The 13,068-nt window shown below is 39.0% G+C and overlaps 1 long non-coding RNA gene across 1 annotated transcript; it reads right to left on the minus strand.

The window, feature by feature from the left end:
* Window positions 1–1,766: 1,766 nt before the first annotated feature.
* On the minus strand, window positions 1,767–12,807 carry LOC143270533 (uncharacterized). Its single transcript, XR_013047726.1, has 3 exons — window positions 12,386–12,807; window positions 8,020–8,142; window positions 1,767–3,221 (listed from the first exon to the last, which is right to left on the minus strand). It is a non-coding gene; the product is annotated as an uncharacterized LOC143270533 (long non-coding RNA).
* Between the last annotated feature and the right edge of the window lie 261 nt (window positions 12,808–13,068).

Raw genomic sequence — 13,068 nt, forward strand, 5'->3', positions numbered from 1 at the left:
TTTATAAGTGAGATAAGGCTGTTGTCAGGCCCAAACTACTCTAAAAGTTCTATACCTGTCTGGTGCATTGGTCAGGGTTTTATGGGGTAACAGAATGAATTTCTATATATACAAAAGGCTATATTTTAGAATGACTTAGAGGCTGTGGTCCAGCTAATTGAACATTGGCTGGCTATAATGGCAAAGTTCTCGAATCCAGTAGTTTCTCAGTCTACTTTGCTTGATGTCTCAGCCCATCAGCAGTATAGTCTGGAATCCCAAGGAAGTTGGCTCCAATGCCAGTGAAGGAATGGACTTGCTAGCAAGGTGAGAGCAAGCAGCTAAAGAGCAAAACTCCCTTCTTCCATTTCTTTATATGGGATTCCAGCACAAGGCCTGGCTGAGATTACAAGTGGGGTTTTGGGGCTCAAAACATCTGAGTTATAGGTGTTTCTTTCCTCGTCAATATCCAAATTAAAAGAGTATCTCCCTAATGCAAAGGTCAGGACTACATGTGGACCTTCTCTCTTCAAATTAAGCAAAAGTACCTCACAGGTGTGCCCCTCCATTTTGGGGTTTTAGTTAATTCCAGATGTAATTAATGTGACAAACAAAATAGATATCACATCTGCACCCTTTTCAACTTGACACAATATTATATCTTTTTATGTCATGATTAATTTCCAAATGTAATACAATAACCATATCTTAATATTGCCTAAATATCATATAATTATTGCAAGTACAACACAAAGACATTATGTATTATACCAGCTCAAAATTATGTCTAACATGATTTAATTATCCCTTGTAGTAGGAGTTTTCCTCTGTCCACCCAGCTCATGCAGCTGCTCAGACCCAAGTAAACACACAGAGGCTTAAAAACTGTATGGCTGTGGCAGGCTTCTTATTATCTAGTTCTTATATCTTAAATTAACCCATTTTTATTAATCTATAAGTTGCCACGTGGCTGGTTGCTTACAGGTCCTTTACATCTTACTTCTCATGGTGGCGGTGGCTTCTCCTGACTCAGCTTTCCACTTCCAGCATTCTCCTCTCTGCTTATCCTGCCTATACTATACTTCCTGCCTGGCTACTGTCCAATCAGCGTTTTATTTATCAGTCACTCAGAGCACTGCATTCACAGCATACAGAAAGACATCCTCAGCAATCCCTTACAACTGAAAACACATTATAAATTTAGAATAAGTGGCCATGTCCTTGGAGGGACATTCTTTTAGTATCTCAAATTTAAATTTGGTAACCATCAATATTATTCCTCTTTTGGAATAAATTTGGTTTTATTTATTTGTTTATTTTTGTTTTTACACCCTAACCAAGATTTCCCCTCCATCCTTTCCTCTCAGTCCCTCCCCCACCTTCCAATCTTCCTGCTCCCCATCCATTCCTCCATCTTTTTTTTCTCTTCAGAAATGGGCAGGCCTCCTGTGCATATCTGCCTGCCATGTTATATCAAGTTGTGGTAAGACTAGGCATGACTTCTTACATTAAGGCTGGACAAAGCAATTCAGTAGGAGGAATGGCTCCCAAAAGCAGGCATTAGAGACATGCCCTGTTCCCACCTTTAGGAGTCTTACAAGAAGAACAAGTTATACAACTGTAAAATACATGCAGAGGGCCTAGGTCAGTCCCATGCATGCTCCCTTGTTGGTGGTTCATTCTGAGAATCAATATGAGCCTAGGTTAGTTAGTTCTGTGGGATGCTTGTGGGGCTCCTGACCCCACTAGCTCCTAGAAATATTTAATTGTTTATTCACTATTTTTTTGTACATTGGTGTTTTGCCTTTTTGTATGCCTGTGTGAGAGTGTCAACTCCTCTGGTCCTGGAGTTACAAACAGTTGTGAGCTGCATGAGATTTTTTCGTTATTTTAAATATTAATTATATCATATAAGTGTATAGAAATCTTCTGATTGGTATTTAAAATAATAACATCTATCTATTTTCTTATTTGGAGACAGAGAAATACATACATACATACATACAATAGAGAGAGAATGAACATACAATACACACCATGCCATTCTGTCATTCTGTTCATATGGAGGTCAATGAAAAAATTAGGAGGAGTCAGCTCTTTCCTTCCACCCAGCTACCCATCTCATTGGCCTTTCCCTGGTACTTTTCATGATCAACTCGTGGCTTTCTGCCTTAGAGCGTTTTCTTGTGGTTCTGAAAGTTAGAGAATATTTTAATATTAAAGGGCATTGTGAAAATTTGTGCAGAATTTTGTTTCAAATGAATGATACTGTTAATAAACATAACAGTCACTCAGAGTTGAAGGCATGAAAGAGCTAACTACAGCAAGCTGGCCACTCAGAAAGTTCTGCTGCCTCCTATGCTGGTGTCTGGGAGTTGGGATTTTAGTTTATCTTTATATTTATATACACATGTATATGCAGTTAGATATGCTTGTACATGTTAAGTATATCATATAGATACTTATAAAAATATACACAGAACTATACTCATAGTTCTGCAAAGAACATGAATACCATACACATGCATACCGATGCCACAAAGGTTGTTTGTTTATACTTAATTTCTTGTTATGCCAATTTATTGTATATCTAAATGAATTTCAAAGGATAATTCTGTGTGTGTGTGTGTGTGTGTCTGTCTGTCTGTGTGCATGCAAAGCTGTAGACACATACATGTTCTTAAATGTATGGATGTGGGCACATATTTGTGTGTGTTGTATGGAAACAAGCATGTGTGTATTGTGGCACAACACTGATGGTGCCTTCATCCTTTACAATGGGGTAGTAGCACTATTACAGTGGGGTGGGGCATCCTTGATCATGCTTCATTCTGTGCATGGAACTTGCATGCTTCTAGAACACTGATGTTGTCTACCATGTTACTAACAATGTGTAGATGTTTCAGCGTCTTTCTTAGATGGAGATCTACAATCTATGTCACATGTTAAGTCTCTCAGATACCATTTGATACCAAGCACAGATAAGTTTTCAGTCTCTTCTTCCTCTTCCACTGCACATTTTATAGGAAATCACCCCCATCAAGTAAGTCTAACTATGCTTACTGGCTATCCAGAACTTGGTGAAGAGCAGGAAATTGTGGGTTCCCAGGATCCAATGATGCTGACAGGAAGACTTCCAGGTAGGGTGTTCCTACTGCAACTGTTGCCACAGGCATCCAGGATGAGACAGCAAAGAGGAATCCTGCTGGGCAGCTGTAAAACTTCTCTTTCAGATTCTGCTGCTGCAAAGAGGAAAAGTATTTCAAGCTCTGTGATTAGATAGCTGGTTTAATTGAGGCCACCCTTCCCTAAATCCTGTTTGGTTCTGAGGGTAGCACAATGCTTACACTTCATCTAGAAATCACAGGAAGAATCTCCCCACAGTTTTTTTTTTATAACTGAGATTTGATTGGTTGAGGACCAGTAGAAAAAGATGTTAATTCTGTTTTGTTTTCTTTCTTTTTGCATGCCAAAATTCTTAAGTGTAGGTTTTCATCCACAATAAGATATAGGAATGGAACACTGTGATACCTTGCCTAACTCCTCAGATCTCTAAGATGCCTCCTTTCCATTGTCCTTCAAATGGCATGTTAGGGCAGGAAAAAAGCATCCATGGAAAAGAAGAATAAAATGGAAACCCAACAATAAAGGACCCTGAGTTAGAAGGATTGCTGGAAATCTGAGACCAGCCTTCAGGGATAAACTTTCAGGGAAGGAGAGAGGCATGAATGCAAAGGACAGTAGGAGATTGGGAAGGGGTATTCTCAGAGTGGGATATGTCCATTATTTTCTACTCCAAATCTCCACTTGTGTTTGTTAGAAAAGATGACAACAGCTGAGGCAGAGGCAGCACCTGTCCCAGGACTCCACTTTACAAATGGGACAGGATGAACTGCTGTTACACTGCTATCCAGTGAGTGACAGCCTCAGAAGTCATCAACTACCATGATGAGAGGAGGTAGGGAAAGACCCATGGCTTTCTGCTTTCTGGTCAATCCCACTTCAAGGTGTGTTTAATGATGTGAAGAGACAGGCTGGAGGGCAAATTTCATACAGCTCTGCTCCCCAAGCTGTAGGTCCTGCAGATGGCACAATACAAGCCTCATGATGAGACTCTTGATGATAAACTGAGCATCAGAAATGACAGACCAATATTTGAACAGTGTACATATGGACTGAGTCTGACCTTTCCCCAATGACCTTCCTCTTCTCAGCAGTGAAGTTCTGTAGTAGGAAATGATGATTAGATGGGAAATTGTCCACAAGCAATGATGATAACTGAAGCCTTCAGGCACCTCCCCTAATTACCAGTCCAAAGACATCTGCATAGCTTCACCACCTTTGTGCTTCCCTGAGCAGAGTGTGGCCTAGCCTCTGTGACACTACACAAGGAATCATTGTCATGGTTACATGTGTCCCTTGACAAGTTGGCAGCTCACTCTATTAAAGTGGTCTGTGATTCACAACAATAATAACATGAGCAGGAATCAATTTCTGGTAAGGCAGTGCAGATATTCTTTGTGGGAAAACCTGATCTCACTTCAGTGAGTGGACATGACAAGGAGCTTTCTTGAAAGAGATCACGAAGGCATGGTTCATTTTTTCCAGGGATTTTCAAGGTAGAAGACAAATGACATTTTGAGAAGTGTTTCCATAGCAAGGACCAGAGGAACACTCTTATAGTGCATGCCATGAATGACATACAGGAGAGGACACCATGCCCGCACTGCATAAGAGGCCCCATGAAGATCTGTACAACCCTCATGTCTAGATCAATGGAAATGAAATGCAGACCTAAGAGACCACGGATGCCAGCCTAGACTAATATACCCAGCAAAACTTTCAATCATCCTAGACAGAGTAAGCAAGACATTCCAAGACAAAACCAGATTCAGACAATACATATCCACAAATCCAGCCCTACAGAAAGCACTAGAAGGAAAATTCCAACCTAAGGAAGTCAGATACACCCTTGAAAACACAGGTAATATATAAAGCCACAGCAGTAAACCCCAAAGAAGAGAAGTACACACACACTACCACCAAAAAATAACATGAATTAACAATCACTGGTCATTAATATCCCTTAATATCAATGGACTTAATTCACCTATAAAAAGACACAGGCTTACAGAATGGATACAAAAGCAGGACCCATCTTTCTGCTGCATACAATAAAAAAAATCTCAAATTCAAAGACAGACACTACCTAAGAATAAAAGGCTGGAAAAAGACTTTCCAATCAAATGGTCTTAAAAAACAAGCAGGTGTAGCCATCCTGATATCCAGCAAAATAGACTTCAAAGTAAAATCTATCAAAAGAGATCAAGAAGGGCATTACATACTCATCACAGGAAAGTTCCACCAAGATTCAGTTTCAATTCTGAACATTTATGCCCCAAACACAAGGGCACCCACATATGTAAAAGAAACATTACTAAAGCTTAAACCACATATAAAACCCCATACATTAATAGTGGGAGATCTCAACATACCACTTTCACCACTGGACAGATCTCCCAAATCGAAACTTAACAGAGAAATAAAGGACTTAACTGATGTTATGACCTAAATGGACCTAATAGATATCTACAGAACATTCCATCCTAACAGGAAAGAATATACCTTCTTCTCAGCACCCCATGGAACTTTCTCTAAAATGCACCACATACTTGGACACAAAGTAAATCTCAACAGATACAAAAGAATTGGAATAACCTCCTGTGTTCTATCAGACCACCATGGTTTAAAGTTAGATTTCAACAACAACAAAAACTACAGAACACCTACAATCTCATGGAAACTGAATAATGCTCACCTGAATCACCAATGGGTTAAGGAAGAAATAAAGAAAGTAATTAATGACTTCCTAGAGATCAATGAAAATGAAGACACCACATACCCAAACTTATGGGACACTATGAAATCAGTGCTAAGAGGGAAATTCATAGCACTAAATGCCCACATAAAGAAGTGGAGAAATCTCACACTAGTGACTTAACAGCACACCTGAAAGCTCTAGAACAAGAAGAAGCAAAGTTTCCCAGGAAGAATAGACGCCAGGAAATTATCAAAGTGAGAGGTGAAATCAATAAAATAGAAACTAAGAGAACAATACAAAAAATTAATGAAACAAAGAGTTGGTTCTTTGAGAAAATCAACAAGATAGACAAGCCCCTATCCAAACTAACCAAAAGACAGAGGGAGAGAATCCAAATCAACAAAATCAGAAATGAAAAAAGGAACATAACAACAGACATTGAGGAAATCCAGAGAATTATCAGGTCATATTTCAAAAACCTCTACTCTACAAAACTGGAAAACCTAAAAGAAATGGACAATTTTCTGGATACGTATCACATACCTAAGTTAAATCATGACCAGATAAACTATTTAAATATTCCAATAACTTCTAAGGAAATGGAAACAGTCATTAAAAGTCTCCCAACCAAAAAAAGCCCAGGACCAGATGGTTTCAGCACAGAATTCTACCAGATCTTCAAAGAAGAGTTAATACCAATATTCTCTAAATTGTTCCACACAATAGAAACAGAAGGAACATTACCAAACTCCTTCTATGAGGCTAGGCTCTGGGTGGAGCTCCGGGAGTCTAATTAGCGAGAAAGAGGAGGGTTTATATGAGCAAGAATGGTTGAAACCAAGGTTGGATCAAGCACAGGGGCAAATAGCCAAACAAATGGAAACACATGAACTATGAACCAAAGGCTGAGGGGCCCCCAACTGGATCATGCCCTCTGAATAGGTGAGACAGTTGATTGGCTTGATCTGTTTGGGAGGCATCTAGGCAGTGGGACTGGGTCCTGTGCTCATTGCATGAGTTGGCTGTTTGAAACCTGGGGCTTATGCAGGGACACTTACCTCAGTCTGGGAGGAGGGGAATTGACTTGCCTGGACTGAGTCTACCAGGTCCATCTCAGTCCTCGGGGAGGAGGATTGGCCCTGGAGGAGGTAGGAATGGGGGATGGGCTGGGGGGAAAAGGAGGGGGGCAGAAGTGGGGAGAACAAGGGAATCCGTGGCTGATAAGTAGAAGTGAATGGTATTGTAAAATAAAAAAGGAAGAAAGAAAAAGAAAGAAAGAGAGAGAGAGAGAGAGAGAGAGAGAGAGAGAGAGAGAGAGAAGGAAGGAAGGAAGGAAGGAAGGAAGGAAGGAAGGAAGGAAGGAAGGAAGGAAGGAAGGAAGGAAAGAAAGAAAGAAAGAAAGAAAGAAAGAAAGAAAGAAAGAAAGAAAGAAAGAAAGAAAGAAAGAAAAGAAAAATGGCCAACTTCTATCTTCCTTCTTATTTTCTGTACTGAGACAGAGGTTTAGTAGGCTTTGTCTTCCACCAGCAGGCTGCCTCTTCCAGCTGTCTGGTTTGGGACAGATAGTTTTGTTCACAGTCAGTCCTGAACATGGTCACATGAAGCTGCAGGTGATCACAGCTCTTGTGAGTGAGCAATGGCTATGTTATGTCCAAAGGACAGCATGTCACAGCAGTTCCCTCATGCTCAGTCAGGACATTCAGGACCCACTTCCAGGATGTTTACTATCCTAGGGGAAGTGGTTGATCTACAGGTCCCATTTATGAATGAGCATGCATGATCATTTCAACATTTTGAAGTAATGAGGCTGTGCATTTGCTGCTGCATACCACAGAAAGACAACCCTGGCCAAGACTGAAAGCTGAAGAGATCTATGTGTAAAACAAAAATATTTATAAAGCAGTTGCTACTACACTAAGTAACAATAGTAGCATCATCTAAAGGGCTATGACCTGCCAAGCCAGTGTCTTTTGACCAGGTACACAGTACCAGGTACCAATTCCCTCCTATAGTGCAGGCCTCTCCAGATCAGAAGGAAGTTAATTACGCAGTAACTCTGATGCCAATATTACACCAGTGATTTTCTCATATTCTGTATGCTACCACTTAAATTATATTTTCTTATGCTGAAATAAAAAGTCTTAATTTCATGAGATCCTATTTGTTGATTTTTGGTCTCATTTACCATTAGACAAGAGTCCTATTCAGAAAATCCTTACCTGTGCTTAGCAGTGGGAGTATTTTCTCTACTGTGTCCTTTGGCATTTTCAGGGTATCAGGCCTACAACACATTTGGTGCAGAGCTTGTATTTGGTAGAAGATAGAGAGCAGAGTTTCATTTTCTGCATGATAAAAACAAGTTTTCACAATCAGCATTCTGAGACAGTATCTCACATGCCAACAATTATATGAACTACAAATATGGGTGCAAAGTTAAACTAGGTACTCACAAGTACATTCTCCTTACCAAATGGACCATTTTAAGTTCACCAGCCATGCAGTAATATGAGGTCAAGCTCTGATCACTCAGAACAATGCATGGCAACCATTTCAATAGAATAAATTGTCAGCAGGACTTACAGCCTGGCTCAAATACTATAGACTCTGTGGTCATTTTCTTGGGCCCCAGACCCATTTGTCACATTAGTAAAATAATATTCAGATTGCCCCATAATTCCAGCTTTAAGTGTCTTTAAAATGATTACATTTTTCACCCAATCTAATTTTTTAAATGCTGCAAAGGAGGTGGAAAAAGAACATATACGTTATGTTCATTGTAAACTAAAACATTCCAGGTACAATGGATGCTGTAACGATGGTTATGAATGAAAATATAACATAGTCACGCCTGCTGTACCACTCCTAGGTGTGCATACTTATCGAAATGAATGACGCTGAATCAGTACATATGTAAGGTGAGTTTGTGTGTAATTTTTTATCACTGCACTACCTGCAATAGATGATTCAGGGAATGAGCTCAGAGAACCACCATTATATGAATGACTAAAGACCACACAATAAGCATAAATAAAGCAAGATAATTCAAAATAAAATTATAGAAAAAGTTGCATAATTCTCAAGAAAATTGTTACAACTATGTATCATCAAGTTTAGAAACAGACAACTCTCCAAAAACAATTAACACATATCTTCTCTCATAAACGGAATCTAGAAAAATAAGAAAAGGGTTAAAAAATTTTGAAGTGTGAGGGGAAATTTTTTAAATGGAGGGAGTATAACTGGGAAACAATGTGGTGTACAGAAACAAATGACTTATTGTATATAATTAAAATGTACAGAATAATAAGATTAACTTTAGAAGTAACAAAACAGAAAAAGAATTACTTATTTGCACAAGGGCTCATATATTTTTGCCCTAGCCAGCAGGGCTTCAACAGGTTCTCGACCACCTTAAGGACAGAATGATAGGGACAGGAGACACAAAGGAAATATACCAAGTCAAGATTCTGATCAAGGTGCCACTTTATTTTTCTCCAGGAGGGTTTATAAAGTTCCTGCAGGGTAGGGGGAGCAAGAAGCTGTTATCTGCACAGGGTGGTGCAAGCTAACAGGATGTTTGTATAGGATGTTTACAGGGTGAAAGGGTCAAGGGCTCTGACTCAATGTCCTGTTGCTAGGCAACCTGATTGTAAGATGATCTAGTTCCCTGTCTTATTGGGGGTCTGTATTTTTCCACTAACTAGAGATTCTGTCCTTGTCCCTGACATATTTTTATACAACTAAACATAATAACTACATTTTTACTATCTTGAAAGCTTTTCTTAATGTTTTTGAATGATGGGGCTAGAGTCGGCCTAACAGAAAATTGCACACTGTATTCTTTTTAAGGACTTGAGTTCAGTTCCCATCACCCATCACAGTGACCCATAATCAAACACCAATATCTCTAGTTCCAGGAAATCTGGAGCCTCTTCTCATCTCTGTGGGAACTGCACTCATGTGTACATACCTACATGTCTAATCACATATGTGCAATTTTTAAATCATTGTTTCATAATTTCTCGATTTATTTTATGGACCCAGGGAGGCAGAGAGGCTTGCACCCATGCAGTACATGACGTCAGTTCATTCTCCTACTCTCAGTTGTAAGAAAAAGGATTGTGACCAAACAGAATGTAAGGAAGATAAGGTGATTCTGGAAACCAGAACCATAAAAAGATAGTGCCAGGGAAATATAAAACAATTGGATCATGCATGAAACCTGAGTTGTACAGAGTTGATGCAAATAAATCTGCATAAAATTTAAACTTTATAAGGGATTTCTTAGCATTTCATTAGTTTTAGTCACTAAAAGGCACAGTGTTCCATCACCATATTGTAATCCATAATGTGTATTTAATTAAGAGAGGTTTACAAAAGTCTTGAATTCCACCATAACAAAAGACAGAAATTTTGGCACAAATAATCTGTAAAATATTAACTATTATTTGGCTCAGCTGATATAACACACAATGGATGAGATCCAGAGGTCTGGTAGCTTTCTGGCATTTTTAGCAAGGAAGGAGCTCTGAGTTTAGTAGCTCTGAAGCCTTCAGTGCCTGAAAAGCAGCTATTAATTTTTTTAAAAGATGTCTAAATAACAAGCTAGGTAAGGGGATAAATAGAATGATAAACTGAACCCAAAACCAGACACAAAAGGTATTTTGGACAAAAACAGTGAACTGAAAACAGTCAAGACAGAAGACTCAAACTAACCATGTAACTGCGTTAAACATAAAGTTCTAGATGGGAGAAATCACCAGAGAAGATAAACAACCACACAGGATTTCACTCTATGATGCATACAAAATAAATGTATGGGCAGAGTGTCAGAGTAATGAGGCAGGAAAAGGCAGAATTCTTTAAAATGCCCTAGTACCCATGCTGCTACCAAAGTAAACTGCTGAACAGTAAGTTTTACTAGGGAAAGTATCTATTCTGAATAACATAAATATTATAATATACATGTGTGTGGTGAAAAGGGATCAATTTTCCAGGCAGACAGAACACTAAACTTGAAAATTATTTAACTATGAATCCTCCAACCTGGATGAGAAAGTGGATGGAAACTGACAAATCCACAATTGAAGTTGGAGATGGGAGTCGACAGAACAAAAGGAGGGAAAGTCCAACAGCTTCACTTGCAAATGTTCGTTGTGTAATGGGATGTTGGTCAGGTTCAAGACCCCTGGGTTCAGTACACCATCAATACTAGACCTGCATGATACACAGCAGCTCCCAATGCCACTACGATGATGGAGAGATGATGGAGAGGTGATGGAGACGTGATGGAGAGGTGGGAAAGATGGGGGCTGGGGGAGAAAAGTGCTTAACTGTTTTCTTCTTTTTTATTGTTATTGTTTATTTTTATCTTATTTTTATTCCCTTTTTGTTTTCCTTTGTGGCGGGACTCTACAAGAGGAAGGGGCAGATATGGAGGGTCTGGGAGTGGAGTGGGATTAGAGTATATGGTATGAAATTCCCAAAGAATCAATAAAAAATACAATGCATTTCACTTTCTACCAATTGTTTATATGAACTAAAGAATAAGAAGTTGTCAAATGAATGAGGTTTTAAACTTTTAAAAAACATGAACATATTGAATAATTCAGTGCAATTTTGACATAGGGACAGAAGTTCCTATATAACAAGGCTTCAAGATGTTGTATTTGGAATAGAAAATTCCATTTAACTCCTGATATATCCATATGACAATAATTTGGTAATAAGAAAAAATTAAATTACAAGCAAATTAAGTTCTATTACTGTAAAAAGGGAAAAGAAAGAATGAAAAGCAGCGAAAGTCATTAAGGACAAGCAGAACATGAACACTGCTGTCAATCAATTTTACCTGACAGACATTTACAGAACACCTCGTCAAATGACAGCTTAAGACAGCATTTCCAGAACACACAAGTCACTTTTCAACATACTCCACGTTACAAGCTACTAAACAGGTTTAAATAAACATAGAAGACCTGATATAAAGTGATGTGTGCAATCTGACTACACGGAAATTGAAATGAAAGTAAACAGAATAGTATCATGATAATCCCCAATAATAAAAAATTAAATATTTCATTCTTAAAATAATCAATAAATTAAAAGAGAAAGTCATAGTGAAAGTAAAAGTATTGAAGTGGAAATAAAATATAACCAAAAATTTATGGAATAAGTTAAACCATGATTAGAAAAAAACTAAAACATTAAATGACTTCATATGAAAGTGAATACATTTGGATTTAGTTCGTATGTTCTACAATAAGATGTGACTTTGTAGCAGTGTATCCAGTGCTACGTGTGTAACCCACACTGTTCTCAACCTCATGGAATCCTGATTTCCAAGGGCTTGGATTATAGACATGAAATACTTAACACCTGACTTAAGTAGATTTGTAATCTATGACATAAATTTTATATAAATACTAAAAACAAAGTGATTAAGAAGCCTCTAGTCAATATTTAAAATTCAATCAATTGAAAATAAACATGACAAGAGGCAAGAAAAGATGTATATCTATACAACACTGATAAATTTCTAGGCACACTAGCAAAGAAAAATGAAAGATTATTAAACTTACTCACATAAGGAATGAGAAGGGGGATATTGCAGATCCCACAGGTACTAAGATGAAGTAAAGAAATATGGAAAATGTTAAGCCCATAATAATCTGGATAAAAGCCTATAATTTTTTTCAGAACTGCATCCTGCCATCCTGGATCTTCACTGAGGGCATCTCAGCTTCATGAGAACTGTGCTGTGAGGAGTCTCCAGGCTCTGAGAAGACGGCCTCACTAGACCTGGTCTAAGAGGAGACTGCTGTCAAGAAGGCAGGTTCGTCTTCACCTCAGCCTCCCCAGAACCGGGGCTGTGAGGAAGTCCAGACTCTGAGAAGACCCTGAGCCTGGCCACCCTGGCCTGGGACTGCCCTCACCAGATGAACTCTACAGACCCCCTCCACAATGGCTCAGCAGCTCCTCAGCATTTCCTTAACGTCCTCAAGTCTGAGCATGCTCAATGTCCCGGCAGGAAGACCAAGGTGGAATGGGGGAGGTTTAGAGTCTCTGCCCGGATGCTCATTGGGCCAGAGGGCTTCAGGGGCGGGCTTAAGCCTCACATGCCATTTATGATTGGATGTGTTGCATGTGGCTCTATTTGGAGGCTGGCATTGTCTGGTGGGATGTGGCTTTGGTGGCAAAGGTCAGCAGTGTTTCAAAGGGACAGATATTGTAGAGCCCCTCAACTGGGGTCTGTACATCTTAGACTT

The sequence above is a fragment of the Peromyscus maniculatus genome, chromosome 23, assembly GCF_049852395.1.
Source record: "Peromyscus maniculatus bairdii isolate BWxNUB_F1_BW_parent chromosome 23, HU_Pman_BW_mat_3.1, whole genome shotgun sequence".
Taxonomy (NCBI): Eukaryota; Metazoa; Chordata; class Mammalia; order Rodentia; family Cricetidae; genus Peromyscus; species Peromyscus maniculatus.